The following is a 20034-nucleotide window of genomic DNA, read 5'->3' on the forward strand; positions in this document are numbered from 1 at the left end:
TAGGAGACATAAAATCCAATAAATCAAAAAAAAGTTCCAGTTAAAAAAAGTCCCAGTGCAAGAAACAGGTAATATCCATTATAATATATTATATTATTATTATTGTGATAATGATATTAATAATAATATGGCATAATAGAAATGAAATAAAAATTGCAGCTCTAATCAAAAAACATAGAAAACATAAAATCCAATAAATCAATAAAAGTTCCAGTTAAAAAGTCCCAGTGCAAGAAACGGGTAATATACATTCTAATATATTGTATTAATATTATTATTATTCTAGTAATAATAATAATATGGCATAATAGAAAATAAAGATTGCAGCTCTAATCAAAAAACATAGGAAACATAAAATCCAATAAATCAAAAAAAGTTCCAGTTAAAAACTCCCAGTGCAAGAAACAGGTAATATCCATTATAATATATTATTATTATTATTGTGATAATAATAATATGGCATAATAGAAAATAAATAAAAATTGCAGCTCTAATCAAAAAACATAGGAAACATAAAATCCAATAAATCAAAAAAAGTTCCAGTTAAAAAGTCCCAAATGCAATTCCCACGGTCCACCATCACCAGGACACCTGAATGGTTCAGCCTCTTACCAGAAATTTTGACCGAAACACACCGGTCAATATAGGCAACTCAAATGGGAGATGAATATGTGTAGATCGTGGAACCAGCAATCCTCATCCAAATAGATATCAATTCTCCTCTCTGAAGATCTGAAAACGGTCCTAAAAGAAGACTCCTATCCAATATTTAGCTAAGGAAAAAAAGAAACCGGCCACTCATAGTGCAGTATTTAAATAATACAATCACCCTGTTTATTACAAGTTACTCGTACATTGTATTGGATGGTTACCAGCATTTGAATCAAGTTTCCAACCAGGAAAATGGCCGCCTTCCCTCCAAAAAACATGGTGATGTCACACGCCGAAGCTCCACCAGATGCGTTTCGTCATCCAATTGCTGTTGTCCGGGGCATGATATTGCAGATCAAGACAACTCTCCGTGGTATAGATAAGATCAGCATCTTACCCTAGGTTCACCCCTAAGCATTTTCTGCAGCGCTTTGCAGAAACGCAGTACAGTCTATTTAACATGATTTCCTATGGGACATGTTCACACCTGTGCGTTTTCACCCGGTGCGCTTTTTGGAAAGGGGCAGGGACTTTTTTGAATGCAAAAAGTTAGGTTTTTGGTTCTATAGACCTCAATGGACACGCTGCACGTATTGTGTTTTTTTTTTATGCGGTTTTTATGCTTTTTAAATCTGCCTAGCAACAAGAAAAAAAATTACCCCCCCCCCGCAAAAACACAAGTGCAGAAATGGTTCAAACGCAACCTGCACAGATGTGAAACTAGACTACGGTACATCGGCAGTGCTAGTCTGGATTCTGTTTATATTATAGAGGTTCACTTTCAGTTTATTTTCTAAAGGATTCAATTTATGTTTTATTACCAAATTTGGTTGTGCAGAATGAAAGTGTTTAAAGAGCAAAATCAGCAACAGGGTGACTCCATTGTGGGGGGAAAAAAATCAGACGTGAACCACCAACGGGGCAGCGTCATATGGAAGGGATGGGGCTGGTACATTAAAGTGAACCTGTCAGCGCAGAGTCACCTGTATAGAACTGGTTTAACCATTAGCCGCCCGGCCTATAGCCGATTAGCGGCGGCAAAAATGCTTCACCTTTCCGGGTGCACGCCATTTGGCATGCACCCGCACATGCGCAGTTCGCACGGTTGCAGAGCCGCGCAGCGGCGCGATCTGTCACCGGCCGTGTACCTCGGACACGGCCGATGACAGATCTGAGTACCGGCCCCCGTTGCCGGTACCATGTGACCTGCTGTGACCAATCACAGCAGGTCACATGACAGTTGTATACAATGGATGGCTTCATTCATGCCATCCATTGTATACTAGTGTCTAGCTGTGAATGGTCACAGCAGGTCACATGCACATGTCATGTGATTAGCTGTGACCAAATCACAGCTAAACACACAACAAAAAAAAAAAAAACCTGAATGAATCGATGTCATTCAGGTAAATGCTTGTTTATAGCAAAGTAATTCTTTGCTATAAGCAAATTGTGTAAAAAAAAATAAAATAAAATACTGATCACTTCCCCAAAGTAGCACAATGTTACTATGGTATCATTGTACTACTTTGGTCATAGTGAAATATGAAAAAAAAATCTTAAAAAAAATAAAAGAAAATGTAATAAAAAATAATAAAAAAAAAAAATATATATTTTTTTTCATACTGTCACCAGTCAGTGTCCCTGTTCACCGCCATGCCAGTTATATGATGACGCTGTACTGCACTGGTGACAGTATGTAAAAAAAAAAAATAGTGAAAATAGATTTTTTAATTAATTAATTTTTCCAAAAAAGTATGACAAAATAAATACAACTTCAAAAAACTTGCCATTCCTCTTATGAAGTACATCGGACTGTCTACTCTGCAAAAAGGGGTCATTTGGGGATATCTGTACTGTCCTGACATTTGGGGATATCTGTACTGTCCTGACATTTGGGGATATCTGTACTGTCCTGACATTTGGGGGATATCTGTACCGTCCTGACATTTGGGGGATATCTGTACCGTCCTGACATTTGGGGGATATCTGTACCGTCCTGACATTTGGGGGATATCTGTACCGTCCTGACATTTGGGGGATATCTGTATTGTTCTGACATTCTTGGACCTCAAGAAATTAGATTGGCCGTCAGTACTTCAGGATTGATCAATATTCAGATCTATACCATAGTTTGTGAACTCTATAACTTTCCTACAAACTAAATAATACATCCTAATTTGGGTTATTTTCACCCAAGACATGTAGCAGAATACATCTCGGCCTAAATTTATGAAGAACAATTATTTATTTGTAAACTTTTATAACAGAAACAAAGAAAAATGTGTTTTTTAAAAAAAAAATTTGGTCTTTTTTTTGTTAATTTAGCAAAAAATAAAAACCCCAGCGGTGATTAAATACCACCAAAAGAAAGCTCTAGTTGTGTGAAGAAAATGATAAAATTTTAGTTTGGGTACAATGTTGTATGACCGCGCAATTGTCATTTAAAGTGTGAGAGCGCTGAAACGTGAAAACTGGCCTGGGAAGGAAGGGGGTAAATTGCCCGATATTGAAATGGTTAAAAAAGAATCCTAGTGACTTGTTTGCTGCTCCCCTGCTGCACATTGTGGTTTCTACCGCTGGCTTGTATAGCTACAGGGCATATGAGCCAATGGGAGAAACCATTGCATGGGGTGGGGGAAACAAATATTCAACCCATCAAAAACTTGCAGCAGCTGGCAAGCAGCAAAAAGGTGAAAAAGTAAGAGACAAGTATAGCAATTTTTTTTTTCTAAGCAGATATTTAATTCTATACAAGTGACCCTGGGCTAATAGGGTCACTTTAAAACAATCTTTCTCAAATTTGTACCACCTTAGGTCAAAAAATAACTTTCAGGTCTCAGGGAACCCTTGCTGATAATTGTTGCTGGAAATTAGCATGAGACATAAGAATATATGAAAGCATAAGAAATATATACAAGAAACTTAACATATTCAACCTCTAGGGCTGTTTTATACAATTATAATGTTTTAGCAATACTAATGAAATGGTTAAAAGTTAATACTAATAATAACAAGAAAAGAAAGTGAAAATTGTGCTTCTCAGTTTGGTGGTCAGTTGAGCAATGTCCCATTTTGATATCAGTGCAAAAGTGCCCCCTTACATTGATGGCCATTGGATAAAGACCCTTTTAGGCTGGTGGTCATTGGGAAAAAGAGCCTTCTTCACTTGTGTTCAGCTGAAGGAGGGCCTCAATATGATTGGTGATTGGTGGGAAGAATTCCTTTATAATTGTAGTCATGCTTGTAACTGTCAATCTTGCAATGCCTCATGGGACTTGTAGTTTGGCAACAGCTGGAGGGTTGCCAGTTTGACACCCGTGCTTCAATGGATTATAATAAAACGATGATGGATTTTGAGACTCAAGTCTACTCTTAACCATTTGATGCCTGGCCTATGGCCAAATGGCGTCCGTCAAAATGTATTCGCTTTCCGGGAGGCCGCCATATGGCTTCATCCTGCACATGCGCAGTTTGCGCGCTTGCAGAGCCGTGCAGCGGCGCGATCTGTCACTGGCCGTGTACCTTGGACACGGCCGATGACATATCTGAGTACCGGCCCCCGTTGCTGGTACCATGTGACCTGCTGTGACCAATCACAGCAGGTAACATGACAGTTGTATACAATGCATGGCTTCATTCATGCCATCCATTGTATACTAGTGTCTAGCTGTGAATGGTCACAGCTAATCACATGCACATGTCATGTGATTAGCTGTGGCCAAATCACAGCTAAGCACAAAAAAAAAAAAAAACCCTGAATGAATCGATGTCATTCAGGTAAATGCTTGCTTATAGCAAAGTAATTCTTTGCTATAAGCAAATTGTGTAAGAAAAAAAAAATACTGATCACTTCCCCAAAGTAGTACAATGTTACTATGGTAACATTGTACTACTTTGGACATAGGGAAATATGAAAAAAAAAATCTTAAAAAAAATAAAAAAAATTTAATAAAAAATAAAAAAAAAATACAAAAATATATATATATATATTTTTCACACTGTCACTAGTCAGTGTCCCTGATCACCGCCATGCCAGTTATATGATGACGCTGTACTGCACTGGTATGTAAAAAAAAAAATAGTGAAAATATTTTTTTTACTTTTTCATTTTCCGAAAAATTATGACAAAAAAAATACAACTTCAAAAAACTCGCCATGCCTCTTATGAAGTACGTCGGACTGTCTACTCTGCAAAAAGGGGTCATTTGGGGGATATCTGTACTGTTCTGACATTCTTGGACCTCAAGAAATTAGATTGGCCGTCAGTACTTCAGGATTGATCAATATTCAGATCTATCCCATAGTTTGTGAACTCTATAACTTTCCTACAAACTAAATAATACATCCTAATTTGGGTTATTTTCACCAAAGACATGTAGCAGAATACATCTCGGCCTAAATTTATAAAGAATAATTATTTATTTGCAAACTTTTATAACAGAAACAAAGAAAAACGTGTTTGTTTGTTTTTCAAAATTTTCGAACTTTTATGTTAATTTAGCAAAAAATAAAAACCCCGGCGATGATTAAATACCACCAAAAGAAAGCTCTAGTTGTGTGAAGAAAATATCATTTTAGTTTGGGTACAATGTTGTATGACCGCGCAATAGTCATTCAAAGTGTGAGAGCGCTGAAACCTGAAAAATGGCCTGGGCAGGAAGGTGTAAAATTGCCCGATATTGAATTGGTTAATATCTTGGTGCTTTGAAAGTCCTGCTTAATGTACCCGCATATCCCTAACATTGGTGATTGGTAGGAAAAATGCCGCCCTTACAGATAGCTAAAAAGATCTATTTGATATCCGTGAGTCAGAAATTTCTGATTGCTCAAGGAACCCCTAGCATCCTCTGGAGGAACCCTAAGCTTCTATGGAACCTTGGTTGAGAAAAGCAGCTTTAAAGAGTAACTTCTCCAAAATCAGATCTAATCTGACTGTTTTCTGCTCAGAGAACATGAGCGTTGTTGATTGGAGTGCTGTGCGGGGGCAGCGCCTGACTGCTGGAGACCCGGACCACTGTGCTGGATGTGAGAGTGACAGTGTGACATTTCTAATCGCATACGCTTAGTAGAAAGAAAAAAAAAAGTGTTGCCATTTTCTTTACTTGTTATTCTGCCTGGCTGCATAACAAGCACAATAATCATGGCTTCATTTGGACTTAAAAGCTGAACTTCGGGAAATATGAAAACTCTCCCTTGCAGTGGAGCTGAACCCAAACTGCAAAGGGCTAAGTGCTTGTTTAGTCTAGGGGAAATTAAAAGCACTTTTACATACCCGATCCTTCGATCCCCCAGCAGACGGTGCTCCCCCGTGCTCTGGTGGTAGACTATCCTCCCCCGTGCTCTGGTGGTAGACTATCCTCCCCCGTGCTCTGGTGGTAGACTATCCTCCCCCGTGCTCTGGTGGTAGACTATCCTCCCCCGTGCTCTGGTGGTAGGCTGTCCTCCCCCGTGCTCTGGTGGTAGGCTGTCCTCCCCCGTGCTCTGGTGGTAGACTATCCTCCCCCGTGCTCTGGTGGTAGACTATCCTCCCCCGTGCTCTGGTGGTAGGCTGTCCTCCCCCGTGCTCTGGTGGTAGGCTGTCCTCCCCCGTGCTCTGGTGGTAGGCTGTCCTCCCCCGTGCTCTGGTGGTAGGCTGTCCTCCCCCGTGCTCTGGTGGTAGGCTGTCCTCCCCCGTGCTCTGGTGGTAGGCTGTCCTCCCCCGTGCTCTGGTGGTAGGCTGTCCTCCCCCGTGCTCTGGTGGTAGGCTGTCCTCCCCCGTGCTCTGGTGGTAGGCTGTCCTCCCCCGTGCTCTGGTGGTAGGCTGTCCTCCCCCGTGCTCTGGTGGTAGGCTGTCCTCCCCCGTGCTCTGGTGGTAGACTGTCCTCCCCCGTGCTCTGGTGGTAGACTGTCCTCCCCCGTGCTCTGGTGGTAGGCTGTCCTCCCCCGTGCTCTGGTGGTAGGCTGTCCTCCCCCGTGCTCTGGTGGTAGACTGTCCTCCCCCGTGCTCTGGTGGTAGGCTGTCCTCCCCCGTGCTCTGGTGGTAGGCTGTCCTCCCCCGTGCTCTGGTGGTAGACTGTCCTCCCCCGTGCTCTGGTGGTAGGCTGTCCTCCCCCGTGCTCTGGTGGTAGGCTGTCCTCCCCCGTGCTCTGGTGGTAGGCTGTCCTCCCCCGTGCTCCGGTGGTAGGCTGTACTCCCCCGTGCTCCGGTGGTAGGCTGTCCTCCCCCGTGCTCCGGTGGTAGGCTGTCCTCCCCCGTGCTCTGGTGGTAGGCTGTCCTCCCCCGTGCTCTGGTGGTAGGCTGTCCTCCCCCGTGCTCTGGTGGTAGGCTGTCCTCCCCCGTGCTCTGGTGGTAGGCTGTCCTCCCCCGTGATCCGGTGGTAGGCTGTCCTCCCCCGTGCTCTGGTGGTAGACTGTCCCTCAGTGTCCTCCCATCCAATGGGGGAAGATGTTGCAGGAACAGGTCTAGCAGCTCAGAGGAGCATAAGCTCAGATACGAAAAACGACTTTTCCATGCCCCCTACCCTAGGCCTCAATGAGTAGTCAACCCTTGCTGCGTCTGCAGCAGAAAAGGAGAATTTCCAAGTTTCCAGGTTTAGCTTTAGGCCTCATGCATGCTGTCCTTAGCCAGTTCCTGCCCGCCTACAGTACATTTACTGCGGGTGGGCGGCACGGGTAGGCTGGATCACATACATGTACGTCATCCATCCTGTTCCATGTTTGGGGCCTGCTGCTAACCCATGCTGTCACTGGCTACAGTGGGATTTTGCCAGCAGGTCCCAGCCAATGATTTTGCCTGAGACCTGCTGATCAGGTGTAGCCAATCACAACACAGAGTTGTGTGTTTACAAACACACAGGGCTCTGTACACAGGTCAGTGATCTGGCTGTTTTTTCTCCCAGCACATTCAGGAGAGGTGGGTTTGAGCAATAAACACTAGACACCTTTAGGTGCGTTTGCACATTATTGCATTCTAATGGCCAGCATAAATGACTATTCTGGCCAATAGAATGCATTAACGCACATAGACACGTGTACAATATGTGGATTTTGCCTAATTTTTCTTTTCTGCCTCGAGAAAGGGCATTCAGACAAGCTGAGCAAACACCCCATGTGCATGAGGCCTTAAAGCGATTCTAAAGGTTCATTTTTTTTTTTTTGTGTAAAATAACAAACATGTCTGTACTTACCTGCTGTGTGCAGTGGTTTTGCACAGAGCAGCCTGGATCCTCCTCTTCTAGGGTCCCCCTCAGGCTCTCCTGACCCCGCCCTCCTGTCGGGTGCCCCCACAGCAAGCAGCTTGCTATGGGGGCACCCGCTGCTCTGTGTGTCCATTCACACTCGGAGTCGTGACTTGGCCCCACCCCCTTTTTCTTCTCACTGGCTGTGATTGACAGCAGTGGGAGCCAATGAGGAGGCAGGGACCCGAAACAGCCAAAGCTGTCGTTCACATCGCTGGATCGAGATGGGGTTCATGTAAGTATTGAGGGGGCTGGGGAACCTGCTGCACACAGGTTTTTTTTACTTCATGCATAGAATTCTTGAAGGTAAAAAACCTTCAGCCTTTAAGATGTCATTTTAAATGGACTTTAAAGTTGTACAGGCTGAAGGTTTTATATCTTTATGTATAGAATTTATGAAGGTAAAAAACCTTCAGCCTTTACAACAACTTTAAAGTCCATTTAAAATGACATCTTAAACTACCTTCTTCCTGGGTACTCTGCCCATCAAAAACTACCCTGTCCCACAGGGTGACAACCTGCTGTGCGACTTCATAGCGTTGTCACCCTGTTAAAGGAAGTCAAAAATACAAAAAAAAATACTGTCAGGATTAACCTCTTGTTTTTACTGCCCCCTAACCGCAAGTATAAATGTAGCCTTCCTAAAGCCTATGGGGGGGGGAATTTACTAAAACTGGAACACTTAGAATCTGGTGTGGCTGTGCATGGGAGCCAATCGGCTTCTAACTTCAGCTTGTTCCATTAATCTTTGACAATAAAACGTGGAAGCTGATTGGTTTCTATGCGGAGCTGCACCACATTTTGCACCGTACAGTCTCAGTAAATGACCCCCCATGTGTTTGCCTGGACACCTTCTCCATGTTTGTGTTGAACAGATTTGGAAGGATCCTGTTGGCAGTCCCGTAGCGACCAATCAGTTTCAAGTCTTCATATGTTGTTTTGCACTGGAAAAAAGTGATAGCTGTGATCTGATTGGTTACCTCGGGCGATACCCATTGCACAGGCTATTACAGTCACTAAATAGTTACATACATCACTTTCTGTAGTATGAGTCATTGACCGCATTACCTCATTATTAAGCGCTGCCCGGCCTGCTTCTCATCTAAACTGCTGCCATTACATAGTGGAAACCTCAGTTGACGCTTAGGGGCTGATTTAAAGAGGACCCGTATTTTAGGCCTCATGCACCCAGGCGTTATGACCCGTACAGCGTAAAAAAATGGGCGCATTTCGTCACAGGTGGTGCCAAGCAACCTAAAAATATGCAGTGGCTGTACTTGCATCCAAGTGGTACTTGGACATAGGACTGTAGACTCTCCACATTTTTGGGACATAAGTCGCCATATATGAGTACCACTTGGATGCCCATACAGCCATGTATCGCCTCCATGTGTTTCAGCCTGTCATTGATTTTAATTGGCTCCTGCTGTATGCACCACCTGTGCCTCCCCAGCATGGACAAACACCTGGTTTTAGCACTTTACAGGCCAAAGCGTCAATGTGCAAGACCCCTACTCATAGTACTCATAGTAGGCCCACCACCCACCACCACCGCAGGATCTCGCACCAAACCGCAGACTCAGAAGTGCGCTCAGAAGTGCTTCCGAAGCTATGGAAATAGAAGTCACATGACCGTAGATAAAAAGGAAGCAGAGCAGCTTTAGTTAGAAGGAGCTGCCAACTTAGCAAATTGGGAGAGTCAAGAATCCGCCAGCAAATGAGATTTAACTGGGGAGACATTTGGCGTTCTCTGTGCGCTCCCACGCATCAGCCGAGCTCTTCCAAGGTGATGGCGGAAGGGAAGCTATGACAAGGGCTGTTGACAAGGGTGGTGCCCCAGATGACGTCATTTGTGACGAAATGCATGGAGCGTAGCCTGCTGTGACGTTATTGCGCAGTGGAAGTTCCCTGGAGGCCGTTTTTTCTGCTGGTTGGATTATCTGTACATGTGAGAGCTGTTGTCATTTTAAATAAATTATCTAAAAGTGTTTACACTATGTTGGACGCTCCATTTCTCTTCTATATCTGATGGATGGATGAGGGTGTATGAGTATATGAGAGATGAGGGCGTATGCGTATATGAGAGATGAGGGCGTATGAGTATGTGAGAGATGAGGGCGTATGAGTATGTGAGAGATGAGGGCGTATGAGTATGTGAGAGATGAGGGCGTATGAGTATGTGAGAGATGAGGGCGTATGCGTATGTGAGAGATGAGGGCGTATGCGTATGTGAGAGATGAGGGCGTATGCGTATGTGAGAGATGAGGGCGTATGCGTATGTGAGAGATGAGGGCGTATGCGTATGTGAGAGATGAGGGCGTATGAGTATGTGAGAGATGAGGGCGTATGAGTATGTGAGAGATGAGGGCGTATGAGTATATGAGAGAGATTTTTGGGGTTGCAGGTGCTACATATCAGAGCTATTTTGGAGGCGACCTCCATGGGATATCTGATGTACAAAGCCGTCCACCATACTGCCCCGAACTACATCACCGACCTAATATCCAAGTACCGCCCAACACGCACACTCCGCTCCTCACAAGACCTCCTTCTCTCTAGTTCCCTGGTCTCCTCCTCCCATGCCCGCCTCCAGGACTTCTCCAGGGTGTCACCCATCCTCCGGAACTCCTTGCCCCAACCCATCAGATTATCACCTACTCTCCTCTCCTTTAGGCGCACCCTGAAAACCCACCTCTTCAGGGAAGCCTACCCCACCCCCTGCTAACTTGCCGACCTCCTCCACTCTTCCTACCACTCCATCCCCCACAGCTATCTCCTCCTGTGCCACCATCCCCTCCCTCCTAGATTGTAAGCTCGAAAGAGCAGGGCCCTCAATCCCCTCATGTTTTGCATTGTATTGGTATTGTTCTGTCACATGCTCTGTCCCCCTTTGTAATGTACAGCGCTGAGCGAACTATTGGCTCTTTATAAATACTGTATAATAATAATAATAATGGGATATCTATACCAAAGCACTCCGTGACCTTCCATGATCAGAGGGTCATGGCTATTCGGTAAGCGTGTATGGTATCGTCTGGTGGAGGCCCCTCACATCTTCCCAGGATACTGGCAGCTCACCCTTGGATGTGGTCAATTTTCTTCTGGGATTTTGGACACTCGTTTTATCACTTTGGATATCTCTTTTCACATTGGGACTTTTCTTTTTTGTTTGATCACCATTGTCCTTACATGTATTTGTACCTTGTTTACATTATAGCTCAGCACATTACTATTGCATTTACTATGGCAAGGCTACTGATGGGGGAGGGTGGTACAAGCTGCACTTTTATACCAGGTTCAGGCCCCATAGGGTCAGCAGGGGGGCCCAGGCCCAGTAAAGGAATGCTGCTTGTTGCCCCCCTATCAACAGCCCTGCAGGGATGTGTCATTAAAAAGCCTTATGGGAGCCTTAAAGAGTTTGTAAACCCTTACATGATTGGCCTCAGGTGATACACAGAGATGAAACAAATCCTCCTTCATAAGTTGTACCCATTTATCTGTAGCCCTATCTCCTCTACACCCTCCTAAAGCGCACATTTTACACGGCATTCCTTAGCTTCAGAAGGCAGGGGGCAGGGATCTGATGTCACACAATGCACATCATAGAGCAGAGGGCTAAGTATAATCTGAGACTTGAGTGGAGGGAATGAACACACCTCCCTCTACACAGCTCATAGGGAAACATGCGCAGCTGAAGCTGTCAGTCACCTGCTGTGTGCTGAGCTCCCCTCCCCGTCATATATGTACATAAATAGAACTACTTCGTAGATGGAGCACAGGCAAGTCACATGAAGGTCACTTACCTTGTATCCATACTGAAGGAGGGGTGGGTCCGTCTAATGGGATTTTCTGGTATCAGTATGAACTAGGGGTCTCTAATCTTTCCAAAGGGCCAGATTACTATCCTTCAGACTTTGCAGGGGCTGGACTGTGGCCAGTGGGAGTAGAAAATGACATGGTGTCAGTAACAATGGCCCATCGTTGTGGTCCGGGAGAGGAATAGTACCCCATCATTGGTGTCAATGGGAGGAATAGTGTCCCATCATTGGTGTCAGTGGGAGGAATAGTTCCCCATGATTAGTGTCAGTGGGAGGAATAGTGCCCCATCATTGGTGTCAGTGGGAGGAATAGTGCCCCATCATTGGTGTCACTGGGAGGAATAGTGCCCCATCATTGGTGTCAGTGGGAGGAATAGTGCCCCATCATTGGTGTCAGTGGGAGGAATAGTGCCCCATCATTCATGTCAGTGGGAGGAATAGTGCCCCATCATTGGTTTCAGTGGGAGGAATAGTGCCCCATTATTGGTTTCAGTGGGAGGAATAATGCTCTATCATTGGTGTCTGCGGGAGGAATAGTTCCCCATGATTGGTGTCAGTGGGAGGAATAGTGCCTCATCATTGGTGTCAGTGGGAGGAATAGTGCCACATCATTGGAGTCAGTGGAAGGAATAATGTGCTATCATTGGTATCAGTGGGAGGAATAATGCCCCATCATTCATGTCAGTGGGAGGAATAGTGCCCCATCATTGGTGTCAGTGGGAGGAATAGTGTCCCATCATTCATGTCAGTGGGAGGAATAGTGTCCCATCATTCATGTCAGTGGGAGGAATAGTGCCCCATCATTGGTGTCAGTGGGAGGAATAGTGCCCCATCATTGGTGTCAGTGGGAGGAATAGTGCCCCATCATTGGTGTCAGTGGGAGGAATAATGTCCCATCATTGGTATCAGTGGGAGGAATAGTGCCCCATCATTGGTGTCAGTGGGAGGAATAGTGCCCCATCCTTGGTGTCAGTGGGAGGAATAGTGCCCCATCATTGGTGTCAGTGGGAGGAATAGTGCCCCATCATTGGTGTCAATGGGAGGAATAGTGCCCCATCATTGGTGTTAGTGGGAGGAATAGTGCCCCATCATTGGTGTCAGTGGGAGGAATAATGTCCCATCATTGGTATCAGTGGGAGGAATAGTGCCCCATCCTTGGTGTCAGTGGGAGGAATAGTGCCCCATCCTTGGTGTCAGTGGGAGGAATAGTGCCCCATCATTGGTGTCAGTGGGAGGAATAGTGCCCCATCATTGGTGTCAGTGGGAGGAATAGTGCCCCATCATTTGGTGTCAGTGGGAGGAATAGTGCCCCAAGGATAAAGGCAAGCAAAAGAGCCACATCCAGCCCCTGGGCTGCAGTTTGGAAACTACCGGTATAGACTGTCAGAAGTGACTCATGCAGATGGCAGAGGAATAAGAGAGCAGAGAAAAATGAGTGCTTTGGATTGAGGCATGTGCACACTATAGAAGGATATGCTTTGTTCATTTTTTTTATTTCAGCCATTTCCAACCACTTTAAGGACTCCTTTTACACATCATTTGGCATGTTGCACTCAAACATTAAGCCGTACACCTGATGTTATTCCCACTTTAAGGACACCGTGCTCCGTTCTGTTAATTAAATTATCTTTTCCAACAATCCAGCTGGCAATTAGCTCCTTCTTCACCCTCTGCGCCCAGCAGATAGATGAGCGAAAGATACATCACAGTGAACATTGTGTAAATTTCGGCCCATTTTGACCGCTAATGAATGTAGAAAGAAAAATAACAGAATGTTCCGAAGTAAACGAAGCTCCCCGCAATTAACCGATTCATTGAATTTCAATATCAATTATGCCTGTGTTCTTTTGTACGCGCGGTTATACAAAGCCGGCGCGGTGCCCCCGGCCTGTCCCTACCTCTAAATCGCCGCCGAAACGCCATGTCCTTGGGATAAGATAGCGCCAATTAAAGCCGGTTAATGAGGCCTACATGTAAATGAGGCTGATGCATATGTATGAATCGCACGCTGCTCCTCTGTTGCCTTCATTTAAATAATCGTATTGTACGGCAATTGTCTTTTTTTAATTGGTTCCATTGCACATGCCGGGGTGTAATATTTTATTTATTGTTTCTTCCAGGAAGCATACGGACCCCAAGAATGTACCTGGAACCCCCCTTCTTCTCTTAACTTGGGGGACTAGATATTCACATTGGACTGGCAAAGGTGAACCTCGGAATTGTAAGTAGGACTTTTTTTTTTTTTTTAACATTTATTCAGACAAATGTTGAAGCAGAACTACAGGCGGCTAACCTAAATACATACAGTACAGGCGTAGCTCGGTTTACGAACGCCTCGGTTAACGTAATTTTCGGTTTCCGAATGAAAATCAATTGAAAATAATGGCTCGGTTTACAATTTTTTTTACAATATTAATTAAATAAAAATAATAATAAAATAAATAATAAAATAACAATAAAAATATTAACAGATTAATTGGTTTTCAATGCATTTACAAATTAATTTTTAATTATGTCCATGTACAGTATTTATGCCTTTAAAGTGCACTTTATAAAGCGTTTGGAACAGATTCAACTTTTTTTTTTTACTTTTTCTTACCTCTGGAACAGATTAATTGGTTTTCAATGCACTTACAATTTTTTTTTTAAATCATGTCCCTGTACAGTACTATGCCATTAAAGTGCACTTTATAAAGAGTTTTTAACAGATAAGACCTTTTTTGACTTTTTTCTGACCTACGGAACGGATTCATTGGTTTTCAGTGCATTTATGAATTAATTTTTAATTATGTCCATGCACAGTATTTATGCCTATAAAGTACACTGTATAAAGAGTTTTGAGCAGATAAGACTTTTTTTTTTTTTTACTTTTTCTTACCTCTGGAACGGATTAATTGGTTTTCAATGCATTTACAATTTTTTTTTATCATGTCCCTGTACAGTACTATGCAATTAAAGTGCACTTTATAAAGAGTTTTGAGCAGATAAGACTTTTTTTTTTAACTTTTTCTTACCTCTGGAACGGATTAATTGTTTTTCAATGCATTTACCAATTTTTTTTTTAATCATGTCCCTGTACAGTACTATGTCTTTATAAAGAGTTTTTAACAGATAAGACTTTTGTTGACTTTTTTCTGACCTCCGGGACGGATTAATTGGTTTTCAATGCATTTACCAATTTTTTTTTTATCATGTCCCTGTACAGTATTTATGCCTTTAAAGTGCACTTTATTAAGAGTTTTTAACAGCTAAGACTTTTTTTTACTTTTTGCTGACCTCCGGAACAGATTAATTGGTTTTCAGTGCATTTACAAATTAATTTTTAATTATGTCCCTGTACAGTATTTACACCTTTAAAGTGCACTTTATAAAGAGTGTTGAACAGATAAGACTTTTTTTTTTACTTTTTTCTTACTGGATTAATTGGTTTTCAATGCATTTACAAATTATTTTTTTTATCATGCCCCTGTACAGTACTATGCCATTAAAGTGCACTTTATAAAGAGTTTTGAACATATACAACTTTTTTTTTACTTTTTCTTACCTCTGGAACATTCTAATTGTTTTTCAATGCATTTACCAATTTTTTTTTTTTTAATCATGTCCCTGTACAGTACTATGCCTTTATAATGAGTTTTTAACAGATAAGACTTTTGTTGACTTTTTTCTGACCTTCAGAACGGATTACTTGGGTTTCAATGCATTTACCAATTTTTTTTTATCATGTCCCTGTACAGTATTTATGCCTTGAAAGTGCACTTTATTAAGAGTTTTTAACAGATAAGACTTTTTTTTACTTTTTTCTGACCTCCGGAACAGATTCATTGGTTTTCAGTGCATTTATGAATTAATTTTTAATTATGTCCATGTACAGTATTTATGCCTATAAAGTGCACTGTATAAAGAGTTTTGAACAGATAAGACTTTTTTTTAACTTTTTCTTACCTCTGGAACGGATTAATTGGTTTTCAATGCATTTACCAATTTTTTTTTTAATCATGTCCCTGTACAGTACTATGCCTTTATAAAGAGTTTTTAACAGATAAGACTTTTGTTGACTTTTTTCTGACCTCTGTAATGGATTCATTGGTTTTCAGTGCATTTTCGAATTCATTTTTAATTATGCCCATGTACAGTATTTATGCCTTTAACTTGTTGCCGACCGCAGATAGCCGAATGACGGCTGCACTGCGGCCGGCCAGTTCTGAGTGGACGTCATATGACGTCCCCCCAGAACGTGCTCTCCTGCGCGCCCCAGGGAGCGCGCACCCGGCGATCTCCGTGATCGCTGTGTCCTACGGACACAGCTGATCACGTGATGTGGTAAAAGGCCAATCACAGCGGCCTTTTACCACCTGATCAGCGGTGTCCAATGACACGCTGATCAGAGGGAAATGCAAGTGCCGGTTCTCGGCTGCACTTTCCTCACGCTGTCAGATCGTGAGGAAAGTACTGCCGAGAACCGGCAGTTGTCAGAGCGGGGATCGGCACCGATCATCAGGGCACTGATGATCAGTGCCCTGATGATCGGTGCCCAGCAATGCCACCCGCAAGTTCCACCCACCTGTGCCCTGCAGTGCGCCCACTAGCTCCGCCCACCTGTGCCCAGCAGTGCGCCCACCTGTGCCCAGCAGTGCGCCCACCTGTGCCCAGCAGTGCACCCACCTGTGCCCAGCAGTGCACCCACCTGTGCCACTCTGCAATTTCACACACCTGTGCCCAAAAGTGCCACCTACCTGTGCCCAGCAGTGCCACCCACCTGTGCCCACCCACCTGTGCCCACCAGTGCCACCCACCTGTGCCCACCCACCAGTGCTGCCCACCAGTGCCACCCACCAGTGCAGCCCAGCAGTGCTGCCAGTCAGTGCCACCAGTCAGTGCCCAGCGGTTGTGCCAGTCAGTACCGCCAGTCAGTGCCCAGCAGTGATGCCAGTCAGTGCCGTCTATCAGTACCCATCATCAGTGTCACCTATCAGTGCCGCATATTAGTGCCGCCTATCTGTGACACCTCATTAGTGCTGTCTATCAGTGCCGCCTATTCGTGCCACCTCATTAGTACTGCCTATCAGTGCCCTTTAGTGCTGCCTATCAGTGCCCATCAGTGCCGACTATCAGTGCCCATCAGTGCTGCCTCATCAACGCACATCAGCGAAGGAGAAAAATTACCTGTTTGAAAAATTTTATAATAGAAACAAAGAAACTTTTTTTTTTTTTTTTAATTTTTGGCAATTTTTTATTTATAGCGCAAAAAGTAAAGCGCCCAGTGGCGATTAAATACCACCAAAAGAAAGCTCTATTTGTGAGAAAAAAATGATCAAAATTTCATATGGGTACAATGTTGCATGACCGCGCAATTGTAAATCAAAGTGCGGCAGCGCTGAAAGCTGAAAATTGGCCTGGTAAGGAAGGGGGTATAAGTGCCCGGTAGGCAAGTGGTTAAAGTGCAGTTTATAAAGAAGTTTGAACAGATAAGAGACTTTTTTTTAAACTTTTTTCTGACCTCTGGATTAGATTAATTGGTTTTCAATGCATTCCTATGGGAAACGGCGTTTCAGTTTACAAATTTTTCGCAATACGAAAAGTCCCGCAGAACGAATTAAATTTGTAAACCGAGGTACGCCTGTATATGTAAATTGCATTAAATTTGTAAACCGAGGTACACCTGTATATGTAATACCTGCCAAAAAGATTTTAAATCGTCGGCTGATTTTGTGATCAACTTATAAAGATATGTCATTTATTGTTCAAAGTGAAATTGCAACGCATTTCAGGGGGACCCCATTCAGCATGGCTTAAAGAGTATTTAAACCCAACAATAAAAACCCTTAGATGTGGTGGTTTTGCATTTTCTAGCCTTATTCTCCTTTATTTTCACCTGGTAATCCGACAAATAATACACTCCTGTCCCTGGGTGGCTACGCTCACTCCTCCACTGTATGAAGGGAGGCTTGGCTGGCACTCAAGCTCAACTGTGTATATGTCTGCCTTTGATCATCTCCTTTACATGGGTAATGGTAGATTAATAGTTTACAGAGGGAAACTTTTTGTCCTTTGGAAGGACACTGCATTTTCTGAAGCAATAAAGAATAAACAGGTGGCGCACACACCTAGTACATTATTCAAGGTTTATTCAAAGGTATAAAAGACAAAAACATACTCGCAGACGAAGAATGTATAAAAAGCTTTTGCATTAAGCAGATGGCCACAACGGCAAGCAAGGTGTTCCAACAGTCAGTGTGGTCAAATGGCTGATACGTTTCGGGGACGAGTCCCTTTCCTCAGAGCTGCTGACCAGCCTCCCTCCTTTCTTCTGTATCAATCAATGAGTGTATTTTGAGCTTTCAGAAAATGTTCTTTTCCTGGAGAAATAAAACCAATGCAGCCACCACAGCAAAGGACTGGTAAGCTGCAATGTATAATATTTTTGTTCTTGGGTTTAGTTATCTGAATGTTGATAGGATAAATCTAGACAACGGAGATAGATTTAGGTCAGGGTTTCTCAGCCAGGGTGCTATGGAGTCCTAGGGTTCCTCCAGAAGCTGGCATCTCAGATAAGCTCCCTTTCACACCATTGATCTTTTTTGCTATCTGTAAGGGGGAATTCTTTCCAATGATCGCAAGTGTAAGGAATATTCTTCCCACTGACCATCACACTAATGCAGTCTTTATCAACCAGGGTGCCCAGGCAACCTGGGGTGCCTTCTGGGTTCTTCAGGAGTGGCTTTGCAAAATGCCTAACAATTGCCCCACATTGCTCAAAAATTGTCAACAAGCCAGCAAGTGCAGCATTACAACCAGGGGCGGACTGACAACTCATGGGGCCCCCGGGCAATAGGAGATCATGGGGCCCTTGTGTCCTTGCCCAAACTCAAAAAAGCCTATGAAAAAGGTACCAGGGGCATCTCATGGGGCCCCCTACTGACCCCGGGCCCTCGGGCACTGCCCGAGTTTCCAAATGGTCAGTCCGCCCCTGGTTACAACCTTCGGCCAGCCATTGGTCGATGATTTAATTGGTTGATAAGGAGGAAGTCGGGCTCCTCCATCTTTGTTCGCCCCTCTCCATCAGCGCTGGCGTCATTTCGCTGAGTGAGGGAGAAAAGGAATGGTGGAATACTAGTCAGTACCAGGATACAAAGGTGTATTAGCTTTGTTAGAATAAGTCAACTCTAATGTTGGGTGCCCTACATACAATATGTGGATGTTGCAGCGTTATGTAAAACTATCAATTTAGATCTTTACATTTTAGAATGGGGTGCCTCGGGAAGGTGCGGGATATTAAAGGGTGCCTTGACTGAAAAATGGTTGAGAAACACTGCACTAATGTATCAGGAGTTGGAGCTATAGTAATTTTAGCAGGGTTCCCTGAGACTGGAAAGTTATTTCAAGGGTTCCTCTGTGTTGAAAAGGTAGAGAAAGGTTGGATTAGGTAGTTGTAAAGGTACCCGTTCCTAAATATAACCTATGAATAGCTAGTAGTGGTAGTGGTTGGCCGCCTTCAGCTAAACCTGTCTTGTAATATTGGAGGACATTTGCTACTCATCTGAACAGCTTCTTCTTTAGCTTTAATGAGCGTCAGGAGAAGCTGGTCAGGACATCCATCAACATTACAGAACAAGTCCGGTAACTGAAACTAACCCGCACCTTCCCAGAGGTGCATTCTTCCCACTGATCATCTTTTTTTACGGTCCTTCTTTCAACCAGTGTAAGGAGCATTCTACCCATTGACCATCTATGTTAGGGCCCATCTTCTAACTGAGCACCAGTGTAAGGAACATTCTTCCCACTGATCACCAATGTAAGGAACATTCTTACCACTGACCAGTAATGTAAGGGGCATTCTTCCCACTGATCACCAATATAAGGAATATTCTTCCCACGGATAACCAATCTAAGGAGCATTCTTCCCAAAGATCAGCTTTGTTAGGGTCCTTCTTTCAACTGAGCACTAGTGTAAGGAGCATTCTACCCATTGACCATCTATGTTAGGGCCCATCTTCTAACTGAGCACCAGTGTAAGGAACAGGGGCGGACTGACCATTTGGAAACTCGGGCCCTGGGTCAGTAGAGGGCCCCATGAGATGCCCCTGGTACCTTTTTCATAGGCTTTTTTGCGTTTGGGCAAGGACACAGGGGCCCCATGATCCCCTATTGCCCGGGGGCCCCATGAGTTGTCAGTCCACCCCTAGTAAGGAACATTCTTCACACAGTCCACCCCTAGTAAGGAACATTCTTCACACTGACCACCAATGTAAGGAACATTCTCCCCACTGATCACCAATGTAAGGAGCATTCTTCTCACTGATCACCAATGTAAGGAGCATTCTTCCCACTGATCACCAATGTAAG

At 43.9% G+C, this 20034-nt stretch overlaps 1 protein-coding gene across 1 annotated transcript in view; it reads left to right on the forward strand.

Annotated features, from left to right (window-relative positions):
- Positions 1-20034, forward strand: part of LOC149439137 (tetraspanin-18) — a gene marked incomplete at its 3' end in the record, with an annotated part of 228869 nt that overhangs the window by 60716 nt on the left and 148119 nt on the right. Inside the window, exon 2 of the mRNA XM_089659414.1 lies at positions 13809-13909. The remainder of the gene's footprint in view (positions 1-13808; positions 13910-20034) is intronic.

The sequence above is a fragment of the Staurois parvus genome, unplaced genomic scaffold (assembly GCF_062004578.1).
Source record: "Staurois parvus isolate SC_StPar_1 unplaced genomic scaffold, SC_StPar_1.0 ptg001155l, whole genome shotgun sequence".
In the NCBI taxonomy this organism is placed as follows: domain Eukaryota; kingdom Metazoa; phylum Chordata; class Amphibia; order Anura; family Ranidae; genus Staurois; species Staurois parvus.